This window comes from Palaemon carinicauda, chromosome 9 (genome assembly GCF_036898095.1).
Source record: "Palaemon carinicauda isolate YSFRI2023 chromosome 9, ASM3689809v2, whole genome shotgun sequence".
NCBI lineage: Eukaryota > Metazoa > Arthropoda > Malacostraca > Decapoda > Palaemonidae > Palaemon > Palaemon carinicauda.
The window spans coordinates 84886724-84904223 of NC_090733.1; the positions used below are offsets into that span (position 1 = coordinate 84886724).

At 34.6% G+C, this 17500-nt stretch overlaps 1 protein-coding gene across 1 annotated transcript in view; it reads right to left on the reverse strand.

Annotated features, from left to right (window-relative positions):
• LOC137646523 (uncharacterized protein slr1819-like) overlaps positions 1–17500 on the reverse strand; it is a 30324-nt gene that overhangs the window by 1121 nt on the left and 11703 nt on the right. The gene's annotated exons all lie outside the window — the stretch shown is intronic.

The following is a 17500-nucleotide window of genomic DNA, read 5'->3' on the forward strand; positions in this document are numbered from 1 at the left end:
ATTCTTCAATCGAGGGCAATGGAAATGCATTATCCTTAGTGACTGCATTCAAGTTCCTATAATCAACACAATCTTACCGAGCCATCCTAACAGCTACAACTGGAGAAGCTCAGGGGGATTCATTCTCCTCGATTATCCCTTGTTCCTTTAATTTATTAATTTCCCTTTCTATCTCTCCCTGGAAATGAATGGTTACCTTAAAAGGCCTTGACCGGATCAGCTCCGCATGCCCAGTTTCAATGCTAAAGGGAAATCGATCAATCCTCCCGGGTGGCTCATCTCCAATTGCAATTACTTCAGAATAATTCTTGACAATGTCACTAACTACAAGCTGATGTTCTGACAGACATAATTTTCGCGCTTGCATAATCAAATTCTGAGTGCGTTCGTCGGTGTAGGCTGGAGTTGTGGCTCCCAACATCCCATTATAAGCAATTTCACATAACTCTAATTGACACACAGAATCACTTACTAAAACAACTCTTTTATTTGAAAAATTAACTATCATTATATCAGCTCTGATCTCTTTTATTTTTGTCAAGCCCTCTAATATTATATGGGCCCAATTGTCATGGGGTTTAACAACAACCTTGATTCCTTCCGCAAGAGGGTGACACGGGGTCACAGATATGCTCATAAGGGTCGTAAGGGTCTGGGGAGACAATATTTCTCCTCTCTCAGGTACAGCTGTTACCCTACTTAAATGTCTCTCCGAGCTAACACACGCACTTATTCCATCATGACTTTCTATCAGCAAAATGTACCCTCCTGCTTTTACTGTTATTATATCTTTTCTCCCAAAAATGCATTTCTATTATTAGAGATAAAAGATATTCCTAAAATGGCCTTAATTCCTGGAATTCCCAAGGTGGGCCAGACAAAAAAATCATATGTAAACTTCACGGACCCCACCTCAAATTGGATGATTGTTGTATGGTTTATGTGTAGTTTATTTCCTCCTGGCGTGTGAAGAACAATGGATGCCGCTGGGTGTAGTGGATTTGAGGAGAATTTTTTTTCAATCAGTGAAACGCTGGCTCCTGTGTCAATCAGTGCTCGAATTGATTTATCTGGTAGGTCAACCGTCACTGCTAATATTCCTAGACGGCCATTACGAGATATGGGGCACGGGCCAATGACCTCAGCTGCAATGCCGCTGGCCCCTAGTGCTGCGGGGGTGAGGTGAGGGGTACCGATGGAGGTCCCATTGCTTGCTCGGTCACGTCTGTTGTTACTGCTTCCTCGACTACTGCTTGTGATGTCTTGCGGGGGGGGGGGGGTATCGAACTCCCTAATCTCCCCTTTCCTCTGTTACCTTTTCCTCGGATGTTGGGGGAGGGAGGTGTGCGTGTGCCACAGCCCGCCCGGCCTGGGCGTTTATTGCTGAGCACTCTCGAGACAGATGACCGTAGGACTGACAAGTGTAACAGCTGGGGGATCTTTGAGTGGGGCACTCCACTCATCGATGCCCCTCACCCCCATACTATCAACATTTAATTTTTCTGACTGCGTTCTCCTCTAACTCCCTTCGGGGGTCGACCGCCTCTCATAGCTGCCAACTTCTCGGAATCAGGCCTGTTATTCCCAGTGATTTTTTTTCTTCTGGCAAACTGTCTAAAATACTTTGTATTGCACTCACTACGTCTGTTAACGAGCTATTGTCATCGAACAAATAACCACATAAATACGGGTTTACCAATCTGCTAATATGCTTACGGCCAATTGCCTTTTTATCACTTTCTGGGAGATTGTTCATTCCGGGTAGCAAACGAATTGCAATCCTGAAAAATGCGAGTTGCAAAACTAAGAACGGATTCACCTTCCCGTAATTTGGGTTTGTAATTTTCTTTTAGGTCTCCTTTTCTCGCATCAGGCAAGTCATATTTCTCAATTAAACGTCGTTTTATTTCAGTATAACTTCTTAAACTGTCTTGAGGCCAACACATTACCTCCATTGCTGGAGCATCTTTCAGCAATCTAATTACTTGAATAGCTTTTTCTCTCTCCGACCACCCATATGTATCTACTACAGAGTCTCTCAAAAACACTTCAATCGATTGAAACCCTTCGTTAGGTAGTTGATCATCAAAAGGCCTAACACTTGCCTCGAGATCTAGTAACTTTCGAACTACGATTTGCGTATTTTCACTCGGCTGTGCATGTGTACTTTCATTTGTGTGCGTTTGAACTTCGTCCATGAATGTTGGATATGCTCTGGTCGCGCGCCGCTCCAGTTCTCGTTCCACCAACAGTCTGTTCATTTACTGTTGTAAGTTATCTAACTTTTTTCCAATTCTTGCGTTCTAATTTCCTGTCTTTATTCTTCATTGGCAACGCTATATCCCACTGCTCCTTCGTTCTCATCTCCAGCAGCAGCAGCATCTGCTATGCTAGTCCTTGTGTATCTAGGCATCTTGAACTTTTATTTTACCAGCTCAAAGAACAACTTCACTCACAACATACACAAAAGACGTATTTTTTACACCTGACACCAATATGTCCCATGTAAACGGATAACGAGAAGTCAGAATATGGATTTTCTTCATTAATTACAAAAGGTTCGTTCGTAGGTACACTGTACACAACTACCCTCTCAGGTGAAGGACTTGTCAACTCGAGCGCCCAGAGACAACTAAACTCCCTTCGCTACCAAAATGAAACCATGTACAATAACAAGCTGAGACATAGGTTTTTGTGGAATACTCGTGAATATATATATATATATATATATATATATATATATATATATATATATATATATATATATATATATATATATATATATATATATATATATATATATATATATAGAAATATTTATACTGTATTACATATTAGCATAATGAGATCCTTTCCTTTAAATATTCTCCAAGGCTTGTTATTTATGATGACCAGGAGTAAAAACAGAAGATGGATTATTCATTGCTAACTTTCTGTTGAAAAAATAATGACAAGCTGTAAGCGAAACCTTTTTTACATCCACGAGTCAAATTATTTTCATTCCTTTCCAAAAAATGCGTAAATTTTCAACGATCTTTGAAATAAAAAATTAATAAACTCACAACACCGAGATTATGACGTGAGATGAGACTTAAGAACTGCGCAGTTAAAATTAGACCAAAATTTTTATCAAATTAAGTCTCATTAATACAAATAGTTTTCATACCTTGTCAACTCGAGCGCCCAGAGACAACTAAACTCCCTTCGCTACCAAAATGAAACCATGTACAATAACAAGCTGAGACATAGGTTTTTGTGGAATACTCGTGAATATATATATATATATATATATATATATATATATATATATATATATATATATATATATATATATATAGAAATATTTATACTGTATTACATATTAGCATAATGAGATCCTTTCCTTTAAATATTCTCCAAGGCATGTTATTTATGATGACCATGAGTAAAAACAGAAGATGGATTATTCATTGCTAACTTTCTGTTGAAAAAATAATGACAAGCTGTAAGCGAAACCTTTTTTACATCCACGAGTCAAATTATTTTCATTCCTTTCCAAAGAATGCGTAAATTTTCAACGATCTTTGAAATAAAAAAACTAATAAACTCACAACGCCGAGATTATGACGTGAGATGAGACTTAAGAACTGCGCAGTTAAAATTAGACCAAGATTTTAATCAAATTAAGTCTCATTAATACAAATAGTTTTCATACCTCGGAGGCAGAATTCATAATCTTATTATTTCGACACCCAAAAACTGTCTATATGAAATTAAAAACCTCAAAAGAGACAAACTTCAAGTTGCGTGATGTGTATCTTTAATCTCAACCTCCTTTTTGTTTTGGCCGAGGTTTGTTGCACTAAGTAATAAAGGCAAGTAGTCGGGGCAACAGATATGCAGTCCCAAGATTAAGTGTCGAAGGATTCGTAACCATATTTGATTATTTATATTTTTCAGCCTAAATAGGACTAAGAGGCATATATGGGTAGGCCTATAAGATATATTTGCGTGTTACTTTTTCATATTTCAAACAGAGATGTCATTTGGCTGAATTCCAAAATGAGAAATATTTGTGAACATGATTACAGAATGATCTAAAAGGGGCATAAATGGATAGCCCTAAAGACAGATATTTGTTTAATACTTTTCCATATTCCAACCAATGATATTCTTTGGATGAATTTCAAAATTAAATTAATTTACAAACATGATTATAGGACGAAGGGTCATATGCATAGGACTAAAAAATTTATTTTGTGTGTTCCCCTTTCATATTTCAAACAATGATATTCTTTGGATGAATTTCCAAATGAAATTTATTTGTAAACGTTATTACAGAATCAGATATTTATGAATTCCTTGGTTAACAAGTAAAGAAGCAATTCAATGCATAGAAATATATGCTCTTTGAGAAAATATAATCCTACATGTTTTCAGGGATGTATATTAAAGCTTTGTGCAAATTTTTTCCAGAAGATTTAGTTTCTTTTCAAACTGGTGTTTTCGATTACGGCGAAGAATTTCTTTAAGATACAAAAATCTATTGAAATCTTGGATTTAAGATAGATTATCTTGTTGTTGTTCTCTATCACTGAAAAGAATGAATCCTTCTGAACCCAGAAAAAGAAAATAGGAAGGATAGCTTCTATTATTTTTTTTTCTCTAACTGTATTTAAAATCACGAGTTTTCACATGCCTTAGAAAGCAAAGAAATCCAAAAGAAAATTTCATTGATAAGGAATTAAATGAAGAATTTTTTTTTTCAATAATGAAGGAAAGACCATCATCACAATTCAGGAAAAATATCCACAGAAAGAAAGTATTAAGTTTTATTTAAATGTAATAACACACAAACCCGAGTGCTCACACATCTTAGAAAATAAAGTAATCCAAAAGTAAATTCTATAAATATGAAGGAAGGAACATTCTTTCGAATTAATACCCGAAAATAGGACATAAGAACGGAAAAGGGAATCAAATAAACACAATGGCATGGAATCGATTATTTTTTAATAATTCGTTACTATAATTCTTGAGACCACTCTGCAAATATAAAATCATAAAATAGAAAATAATCGTTTATGAAACGTCATTTTCGGGAGAAATATCTATTTTCTACTTCCTGTCAAAGTGACAATTTATAGTCAGCAATGGCTATTAGATTTTTGTTTCTTTTTTTTTTAAGAGAAATAACTCTTCAGACGAAAATAAAACCTAAGGCAAGTGTACGAAAATTAGGAAAGAAAACTGGAATTACAATGGAAAGTGAATGAAAGGTTGGGAATGTGTGTAAAATCTGTAAAATCTGCAAAATCTTCAAAATCTAAAAGATCTGCGAAATCGGCAAAGGATTTCTTTTGTGGTAGAGGGAAAGCTCTAAGGATATTATTTTTTTTTTTTTTAAGGATATTGGGAAATGCAAATGCTTCTAAAATGTTTACAGCCAATGACACATTTATGATGGAATTAAGATTTTCCAAATTAGTTAATTTGATGTCTAACATATTGAAACGCAACATCTGTAAAACTACTTATTTGTCTTTTTACTTAAATTTTAGTTTGATTATTTCAAACTATAGAAACATGGTTGGACAGCGAGGAAGGATTTTCCTTTTATATGTCCCTTCTTATAGAGACTGAATGTAGAAGAATAATTAAGCAATCTTATATTTCAGTGCATAAAAAATTCGTTTTTTCACGTGAAAGAAACTGAATTCGTAGAAAGAATTGACAATATAACACCCAACTGCCAAAGATATTTATCACACATGTGACTTTATATTTAGATAAAAAGACTCATATAGATAAAATCTCACCAAGAGGAGATGGGTAAGCCCCGTTTACTGAAATTACTTCTATTAACGTGCTTTTTTCCATTTGTATGGGGGTAAGAACAGTTGCTTTCTATTTGAAGGACTTTGCTTTGTCTCAGTCTGGATCACCTGCCCTGCCTGATATCGCTTAGACCCCGGTTGCGTATGTTCATGTGTTGTACCACTCACCATCATCCTTCCCCCCAGCAGCGAGGAGACCTGGTGCAGTTAGGTCGACAGTCCGAGACATGTAAGGTGTCTCGCTTCTTGTTAAATGATTAGAAAAATTTTTCTGAGCTCAAAACTTTGGTAACTGGCGTATATATATGTATATATATATATATATATATATATATATATATATATATATATATATATATATATATATATATATATATATATATATATCTGTGTGTGTGTGTGTGTTTATTTATGTATGCATGCATGTATAGTATGCATGTATGTACATCTATCTTTTAATTTTCTTGTTAAATGTTTTTTTTTTGGAACTTAAAACTTGGGTACCTAGCGTATGTAAGTATGTATGTATGTATGTATGTACACATATCTTATAATTTTCCTTCCTAATGAGACATCAGAGGTAAACCAATATGTATTTGGAGAACGAAAAATGATCAGATTCAGTGAAAAGATTAGACCGACGTCGAGATATATGGAAACAATAGGAAGCGGAACTTCTGGTGTTCTCATTTAATTATCCCAGTCCATTTGACAGGAACAGCCATAATGTAATTCAGATGAACCATCCACACCATCATATGTCAAGATTAAGCTACAAATGGTTTTCTCTCTCTCTCTCTCTCTCTCTCTCTCTCTCTCTCTCTCTCTCTCTCAAGCCATCCAGTGACATAAGACTACCTGGTACTATGAGCAGTGACGTTACTATATGAATAATGTTTTCTGAAGAATTTGCTCAGTATCTCAGGAGGCAAATATAAGTATATGTGGCTATTTATTATGTTGGATTGACTTACCAAATCCTTACAACATAACCTAGTTACAGGTTAAAGAGCTACGGAAACTCTAATGATGGGATTATGGATTAACACTAAGTCAGAAAAAGAGTAACATGGATACGAGACCAAACTAAAAGAAAGGCTATTCTAACATTTAAGAAAAAGAAATGGAAATGGGTAGACATTTAATGGGATTGACAGATAATAGATAGACATTAAGAATAACAGAATTGATCCCTAGAGACTGCATAAGCAGCAGGGGAAGTAAGAGAAGACGATGGATTGATGAAATAAGAAATTTTGGGGAATAAACCAGCATAGAAAGACCATAAACAGACGGGAGTAGAGAGACATGTCTGAGGCCTTTGTCCTGCAGTGGACTAGTAACGGCTGATGATGGCAATGATAATATGAATATTGGATTAAAGGATGCAATGTCATGTATTATCATAGTAACACAAGAAGAAAAAGATGGACTATAAGAATAAGGAATAGATATGGTTAGATTTATGAATTTGGTTCAAAAGGCCTACCACTAGATCCTAGTAGACGGAGAGAGGGTAGACGGAGGGATGCTAGACGAAGAAAGGGTAGATGGAGGGAGGCTACACAAAGAAAGGGTAGATGAAGGGAGGCTAGACGAAGAAAGGCTAAACGGAGGGAATCTAGACGGAGGAAGGGTAGATGGAGAGAGCCTAGACGAAGAAAGGTTAGACGGAGGGAGTCTGTACGGAGGGAGGGTAGACGGAGGAAGCCTAGACAAAGAAAGGCTAGACTGAGGGAGTCTACACGGAGGGAGGATAGAGGAAGAGAGGCTATACAAAGAAAGGATAGATGGAGGGAGAATAGACGAAGAAAGAGTAGACAAAGGGAGGCTAGAAAGAGGAAGTTTAGACGGAGGGAGGATAGACGGAGGGAGCCTAGACAGAGGGAGTCTAGACGGAGGGAGTCTTGATGGAGGGAAGGTAGATGAAGGAAGCCTAGAAGAAGAAAGGCTAGACGGAGGAAGTCTAGACGAAGAACGGCTAGACAGAGGGAGTCTAGACAGAGAAAGGCTCTAAGGAGGGAGTCTACAGACGAAGAAAGGCTAGACGGAGGAGGCTAGACGAAGAAAGGCTAGATGGAGGGAGGCCAGACAAAGAAAGGGTAGACGAAGGGAGGCTACCTTATTGCCTTATTCTATGCTCTAATGTACATATTTGAGTTGAAAGTCAACATATCTTGGGGCCTTTTGTGCATAGCGCAGTATATACTCGGCTTGTTTATTTGTTTCTTTTTTTTTCTTTTTTGCTTTCATTTTTCTTGTCAATTTGTTTTTGAATTTTCTGACTTTCAATCATGGTTGCAGGATACATATTTCGACTATTTTGTTGAATTTGCATTCTTTTCCTTCTTTCAGGTTTTCGCATATTTTTGGATGGAGATCTCTAGATTCATCTCCATATCCGTCTAAATATGCACATTTACCATACATTTCATAATTATGGCATATCTTTGGATGCTTGTAGTAGCATCTTTCGCCAAATCTGTAATGCCCTCTCTTCAGTAAATTGCAGACTATATCTTTCTTATAATTTTTATCTTTTTCTTGATCTTCCCTAAAAGTATGTAGGTCTGGGTAGAGTCTCTTGGGTCTATTATTTGTTTTCATCTGATAAATTATTTCTTCGTAAGTATGTTGCTTAATGGTATTATATATGTTGTATTAATGATTTCCTCTGCATCCTTACACATATCCTGTTCAGTTTTCTCTTCTTCTTCTTCTTCTTTTTCCTCTTCTTTATCTTCAACTATTTGTAGATTCAGTCTCGACTTAATTATATTTTCTACTTAGGCTAAGCATGCTAAACAGAATACCTTTGTGTCCTTATTACTTATTTGTTTTTGTACTTCAGCGCAAGTAGCATGTATTGGTACATGACATGCATCGCATTTCCTAATCAGTTGATGCAGATGAACAATGCTGTACCAGATCTTACATGTATTGCACCATTTTGGCATTATTTTTCCCAATGCATCAATCAGCATATTCACCATATTGGACTTCTTATTGTTCTTTGATGGAATATAATGAGTGATTTAATCTTTCTTCATAAGTCTCTTTATCACCTGGATCTTCTTTGGAATTTCTTCTATTATTTTCATGATATTTTCTGCAGACTTGCTTCAGTTTGTTGGGTCATATTGTTTCAATATGTTTGAGAATATTTTTCCGTCACACTGGTTGGAGCTATTAGCGACGTCTGTTATCAGGAGGTCTAGTTCTTCTTGTGCCAACTCATGGGATTTACTCTTGCTGATTGCAGCAATATCCTCCCATGCCTTGCCTGTGTTATAGCCAGCTCTCTTGTTCAGATTTTTAGTAATTCACATGATAACTATCCTATGCTGATGTTATATCCCACTTTTCTGACCTCAAACTAATCACCGACGGTTCGCGAAAACTTGTTGCTATATTGCACTCGGTAGCCTTTTGTTATCCGCATTAAATCAGCTGATTTCTCAGATTACACAAGTGGATTCACCAGCGTACAGTAACACTTGCGCTAGACGAAGAAAGGGTAGACGGATTGAGGCTAGACAAAGAAAGGGTAGACGAACGGAGGCTAGACAAAGAAAGGGTAGACGGTGGGGGGCTAGACAAAGAAAGGGTAGACAGAGGGATTTTAGACAAAGAAAGGGTAGAGGGAGGGAGGCTATACAAAGAAATCGTAGATGGAGGGAGGTTGGACGAAGAAAGGGTAGATGGATTGAGGCTAGACAAAGAAAGGCTAGAGGGAGGAAGGCTAGACGAAGAAAGGGTAGATGGAGGGAGGCTAGACAAAGAAAGGGTAGACGGAGGGAGGCTAGACGAAGAAAGGGTAGACAGAGGGAGGCTATACAAAGAAAGGGTAGATGGAGGGAGGCTATACAAAAAAAGGGTAGAGAGAGGAAGGCTCTACAAATAAATCGTAGATGGAGGAAGGCTAGACGAAGAAAGGGTAGATGTATTGAGGCTAGACAAAGAAAGGCTAGATGGAGGGAGGCTAGGCGAAGAAAGGGTAGATGGAGGGAGGCTAGATGAAGAAAGGGTAAATGGAGGGAGGCTAGACGAAGAAAGGGTACACTAATTGAGACTAGATAAAGAAAGTCTAGACGGAGGGAAGCCAGACAAAGAAAGGGTAGACGGAGAGAGGCTAGACGAAGAAAGGCGAGATGGAGGGAGGCTAGGCAAAGAAAGGGTAGACGGAGGGAGGATAGACGAAGAAAGGGTAGACGGAGGGATGCTAGACAAAGAAAGGGTAGATGGAGGGAGGCTAGACAAAGAAAGGATAGACGGAGGGAGGCTAGACAAAGAAAGGGTAGACGGAGGGAGGGTAAATAAAGAAAGGGTAGACGAAGGGAGGCTAGACGAAGAAAGGTTAGATGGAGGGAGGCTAGGCAAAGAAAGGGTAGACGGAGGGAGGATAGACGAAGAAAGGGTAGACGGAGGGAGGCTAGACAAAGAAAGGGTAGATGGAGGGAGGCTAGACAAAGAAAGGGTAGACGAAGGGAGGCTAGACAAAGAAAGGGTAGACGGAGGGAGGCTAGATGAAGAAAGGGTAGATGAAGAGAGTCTAGACGAAGAAAGGGTAGACGGAGGGAGGCTAGACAAAGAAAGGGTAGACAGAGGGAGGCTAGACAAAGAAAGGGTAGACGGAGGGAGGCTACACGAAGAAAGGGTAGACGGAGGGATGCTAGACAAAGAAAGGGTCGAAGGAGGGAAGGTAGACGAAGAAAGGGCAGACAGAGGGAGGCCAGACAAAGAAAGGGTAGACGGAGGGAGGCTACAAGAAGAAAAGGTAGACAGAGGGTGGCTAGACCATGCTCTGGTTTGATTACAATGCAAATGGAATATTCCACTGAGCACATAAACCATTTGGATGCCTCGTGTTTATGCAAATAATGCTTGTCAAACGCAGTGATGCAATGATTGTTTTATTCTTTTTTAATTATATTGTTTGATTATCGTTAACGATTTTCAGAAGATGCTTGAAGAGAGGAAGTTGAAAAGGGCACTTTTCTGTTTCCATAAAAAAGCACATCCTTAATAGTTTAGCTTTTTGAAGAGTCAATTGATTCAAGTTTTTGTTTTACACGATAGATTATTTTATTTCAGATTTCAACTTGGCATTTTTAGTAAGTACTTTTAAGGCGATAAGTCAAAATAACAGAATTATCAAAATATGATTGGTGTTTACTTTGTCTTATTTGTTTCTATATATCACTTATATATCCTGACCATGGGGAAAGGCAAAAAAAAAAAAAAAAACCACAATAAAGGAAACGAGAACAATGCCATTATTTAATCGTATCTTTCTCATTTTATTGGGTGTTCAGTCAGTTAGTCAGTCAGTCAGTCAGTAAGTGTCAACGTTATTCTGTCAGTCAGCATCAATCCGTCAGTCAGTTTCAGTCTGTCATTGTCGGTCATTCAGCCTGTCAGCCAGTCAGCTAGCCAGCCAGTCAGCCAACCAGCCAGCCTGCACGCCAGCCAGCCAGCCTCTCAGCCAATTAACCTGTCAGCTAGTGTCAGTGTGGCAGTCAGTTACTCTGTTTCTGCAAATCAATGATAATCATTGTGATTTTACTGAAATTCATAAGAAGTTACTGCAATGTAACAAGATAAAACTAAAAATGAAAAAAAAAATCTAAATTAACTGTCCTTAGAAACTAAAACTCTTATTCATCCGGAAGTTATTCTAATAACAATTAGATTTGCTCACAAGTAATACACACACACACACACGCCTGCACACACACGAGAGTTATGAGTATTCATATGGAGAAATATACATTTGTCTATTTAAAAAATATACAAAATCATTTGTGCCTAGTATTATGATTTCTCAAGACTCTCTTCAATGCCCAGTACTTTAAATTAATTCTTAAAATTCTTTGTTATATATTTAAATTCTTTGACAATAGAAATGTCAGAAATAAAAAACAAAGTTACATGTTTAAACACATTTCAAAAGAAATAAAATGACAAAAGATTCAGTGTTCAAACTTATGAATAAAATTGAGTCTGGACATTCATGGAGAAACTTCTGCAGACGAAATAGCTTTTGTTGCAAAGAAATCTTCAAATTTTTCGAATAAAAATAACTTTGTACTTGGACAGGAAGTCAATTAATTTCCCAACTCCGAAATAACTTTCCAACGCACTACATGAATTCAACAAAGAGCATTGCAAAATCTCTCAGGACAATACAGTTTAATGTTGAATATTCTAAAATCGTTTCAATGGCGTCATCTTAAGAATTATTCAAGATATTTTTTCCCTGTAGATGTAACCATTTAGGATAAAGGATAGGCAGACTAAATTGATTGATGAAATGTATTAGATTTAGACATTTGGGCCGGAAGGCCTGGCTCTGGAACTTGGGATGCCATGCAACAATCGTTGGCAATAGAGGAAAATTTCCCAATTTAAAAAAAAAGAAAGGTACAAAGTGGCTACAGACAAGAGCCAAAAGAACGTTTTAAGACCTTTATGTAATGTCTACAGACTATCACTTGAGGTGAACTGGTAGCATTAACCACCTACGTTGCCAAATACAGCTAATCAAGATTTTCATCGCTTTGAATTACATAAAGGATAACAGATTAAGCTATGCAATATTTGACCTAAATTTGATTTGGAAACTTGATCCTTATAGAATAATAAAAAGAGGTCTTACTGGTTATTTGAAGTTCTGCAAACAATGGTGCAACCAATATAAGTCAAAAAAGGTAAACTTTAACCCAAAGGAACAAAAAATATAGACAAGTGTTCCATACTACAATATTCTCTCGATTTTCTAAGAGGAAAGTATCGTATACGACAAACCTCGTTAAACTATTTTTTTTCGTATCAAAAGCTTGATGCTACAAGGAATACACTTAAAAGTATTCCCATGGTTGTAGTCTTATAAAATATTTAATTTTGGATTACATTTATTTCACAACGTTTGCTGAAACAACCAGGGATACAGCTGTAAAATCGTCCACTGCTGTAGTCCTATGAAATATTACTTAATCTCAGATGGTTCACGATAGTTCAGAATTTTTTTTTTCCAAGATTTAAACGAAGGCAACTGAGGTCCCAATAAAAGTTTACAAGATTAATGTTTATATATGTGCAATTTATTCATGCATTTTTTTTTAATTAGCATAAGATGATATGGAATGAATAAGAAAACTCGAAAGAAAATACTCGGCTGACTAAAATTTTCCAAATACAAATACTGTCAACACATTGTTTCCAGACATGATAATCAAATAAGCAAATTTTCATCTCTAACAAAAAAGATGGCCATAGATAATATGGGTATTTTATATAGGTGTGTAACAAATGATTTTTTTTTATCAGTCTCTATTAATCATTTCTTAAACGGTCGTCCATACTACTTGATTTTACGACCTTACTTAATTATTCTTTTTCAGATGATTATTTAAAGTATTTCAATAACGGAAATTCATGATCTTAAAATTGTATTAAACACCTTACTGAAAAAATGGTTAATTTCGCATCAAAAGTACCTACTTCAAACAAAATTATCTTTGTATCATAGAATCGTTATAATATTGGTTGTTGTTGGTTTTGGCAAATCTGAGAAATTACTAACTTTTTCATTGAAAATTCCTTCTGGCCATACTGTAGTCTTAAATCATAATAAGATAAATGAAATTATATACCTTATCTTACAGAATAATCGTTTTTTATTATATCATTAAACTTATGCTAATGAGGTTTCCCATATAAGGAAAGTTAGACATTAAATGTATTTGTGAAATGTTGCTCTAAGAATTCTGTCATGTTATTCATGCAAGACCCATTCTTCTTGGCTACTAATCTGAGAGTATTTCCCTTGAATTAACCTATATGAGAAAAATACTAGTAATTAATTTCCCACACCGAACATTATGTAATGATACATATTACACGTTAACACAGTACTTATATTATCAATAAAAACGCAATGGTGTCCAGTGCAATAGTCTATCTGTGATTTTTCCTCCGAGAAATTAGGCAGAACTTCAAAGTTCAAACTTGTTTTCACGTTGAACAGGCTGACATAGGACTTTTTTTTATGATTTATTCATGAAAGATCTATCTTAATTTTGTTACTGTTCTTAATATGCTATTTTAACTGTTCGCTGCTTCTCGTTTCCTCATTTCCTCACTGGTCTATCTTTTCCTCTTGGAGCCCTTGGGCTTATGGAACCCTACTTTTCCAACTAGGGTTGTAGATAAGTTTGTAATAATATAATAAGGACGCTTCGAAGTATCTGAGCAGAAATCCATTTCTTCCTATTAAGTATTGCCCGATATACTCATCAGAACATTTTAATTTCTTCCACATGACCGAGAGAGACTTTAGAATTGGGTCTCAAGTAGATGCCAGTATGGAGGATCTTTGTAGACATTCAAGCGGAAACACTTCATTCAGCCTTAGGTGTTTGAACCAGTACTCACAAAAGGAACTTTTAGGGTACAAGTCTTAGGGCATTATTTAGAAGGAAAAGACCGTATTCAGTTATTAGTAAAATAAAAAATAGGATTTTATGTGATGAATTATTTAATAATATAAGTCAAGTATGAGATTATCCATGGTGTGTGTGCGTTTCCAGGAGAGAGAGAGAGAGAGAGAGAGAGAGAGAGAGAGAGAGAGAGAGAGAGAGAGAGAGAGAGAGAGAGAGAGGAATATACAGTATATATATATATATATATATATATATATATATATATATATATATATATATATATATATGCATATATATATATATATATATATATATGTATATATATATATATATATATATACATATATATATATACATATATATATATATATATATATATATATATATACATAAATGTATATATATATATATATATATATATATATATATATATATACATACATATATATATATATATATATATATATATATATATATATATATATATATATATATATATATATATGAAGTAGGATTATCGGTATCATACAAAATATTTCAGAAAATTAACATCTAGTTAAAGTGAGGTCTGCCTACGCTGTATTAAATTTAAGTTAAACGTGTAATACAAGATTATATATACAGTATAACCCACATTTGTTGAATTGAAGCCAACGAGGAATGTTTAAGTAATAAATTGAAAGGACATGGTAATGTGTTGTAATGTGATATCCTCAGTGTTGCTATTCATTTACATTTGTCCTTTTGTCATATTAATTTTTTTTCTAATATCTTTTGTTGTCAATCACACTATGATACCGCCAATTCATTGATTTGCTTAAATGGAGTGAAAGGAAATATCAGTCGACATGAAGTATCGTTTACATAAACCTTCACAGTAGACCACTTATTTGTTTTAATCTCGTTATAGTTCAGTTACACAAGCATACTGTACATTATTTTTAGTGGCCGGTATCTCCATGTGCTTAAAAATTGAAAAGTAAGTTTACAGTACTTTACCTATGTTTAGAACTGTCAAATTAGCTGATGTTGCTGATTGCCAGGAGCTTTTCTCCGGAGGAGGGCTTTTAAGTTGAAAGTTTCCGCACAATCTACAGCAGCTGGAGCTAATTTGACATTATTTCTAAGCACAAGCAAAGTACTGTAAGAATAGTATTCAATTAATCTCTAAAATAGAAAATACTAGTCACTACGAATAATGTAAAGTATATATCGAGTGTGATGATTTGGACTTTGAAGAAATGAACAATCAAATTATTATCAGAAAAACAAAACTTTTATGAAACAGTTGCGTGACCGGAAAAATAATGATGTTAAAAAGCGTCCACAACATAGAGAAGAAATGATAAGGAAGAAGTCAAAAGTTGAATCGATGAAGTTCTTCCTTCTTTTCATGATAAAACTAAATGAAGATATCATTTTTCAATCTTGAATATGCTCAAACATGTATAACTTGAAATATCTGTAAATGTTTGACAAATATTACGATACTTATAAAAAAGAAAAATTTGAGGATACAAAATTCCAATTTACTCGGCCATCCATATTTTGCATTTCAAAGGACTTTGGTATAATGTTGAATTAACTCTACTCTCATTTGTGGACGTGAAGGTTGGATGTCGAATATAAACGACAATAAAATGAAAGTTAATAGTTTGACTAAAAGTAATTATGCAAAACGATTCTTATTAAAATAGAAGTTTAGAAAGGAAGAAAAGTGGCAGTAAAGAATAAGTGTCAATTCGATGGTATAGCAGGAATTGGAGCTCTATTAATAAGATACTGTTAAACGCATTAAGTTTGATCATTAGGTATTATTTAAAAGATAAGTGTCTGTAATTTTTATCTTGAGAGCGCTTATTTAAAGGAAACTGATTTTGAATACATACAAACATACATGCATAAATGCATGTATGTAAGCAAAAATCTATATAAGTATGTGTTTACTTTATACACAAAATTATCGAATGCCTGTGTCTCTCTTTGCATTATGCTTATTAGCCTAAACTCACTTTATGTTTATTTCTCTGAGGTATTTATCAACAAGAGCATGTGCTGCCATCTGGTCAGAACTTAGCCTTACTCCAAATGTATGTATATTCGTTAGCATTTAATAATTACCGTGTTACTACTACTACTATTACTACTACTACTATTCAAAAGATAATTGAATAACCTGATTAAAGTTCTGCCAGGAGGGTCAAAATGACGTGTAATTATTACAGGAGGAAATTCAAGAACGCCATTTTTAATATACATTTTGTAATTTTTTTCTGATTCTCTATATATTCTATATATACTGCATACAAGTTGGTACTTTTATTTGTGTATGAATTTACCCTTGTATATGAAATGGATATATATATATATATATATATATATATATATATATATATATATATATATATATATATATATATATATATATATATATATATATATATATACTGTATATATGTATATATATATATATATATATATATATATATATATATATATATATATATATATATATATATATGTGTGTGTGTGTGTATAATATATATATATATATATATATATATATATATATATATATATATATATATATATATATATATATATATATGTATATGTATATATATATATATATATATATATATATATATATATATATATATATATATATATATATATACAGTATACACACAAACACACACACACACACACACATATATATATATATATATATATATATATATATATATATATATATATATATATATATATATATATCAAAAGTAAACCTCCAATTCATATGTTCATGTAAATTCTTTTACTCAAATCCTGTGTATATTGAAGTACTTAAGAATAAAATGCATTTATGGATCTATTTAATTATTTAGAGAGAGAGAGAGAGAGAGAGAGAGAGAGAGAGAGAGAGAGAGAGAGAGAGAGAGAGAGAGAGAGAGAGAGAGAGAGAGAGAGAGAGAGAAAATCAATCTTCTTTCCAAAAACTTTGCGAGGTTCATTTTTGTTAATGGATTTTCTCAATGTGATTGCTAAATTCATTACCGCTTTTGAAAGGAGAGAGATTCCAATGATATTTCAGAAATGTCTGTTCAAGCCATTGAGTTTTTGCCCGGCTCTCAATATCCCTTTAAATATCTGTCTTGTCGAGAAACGCAGCTTTATGGAATTCAGTCGAAAGGAAAGTTTAGCTTCGGATATTAGAGCCGTCATCGAGAGATTTTCTTTTTT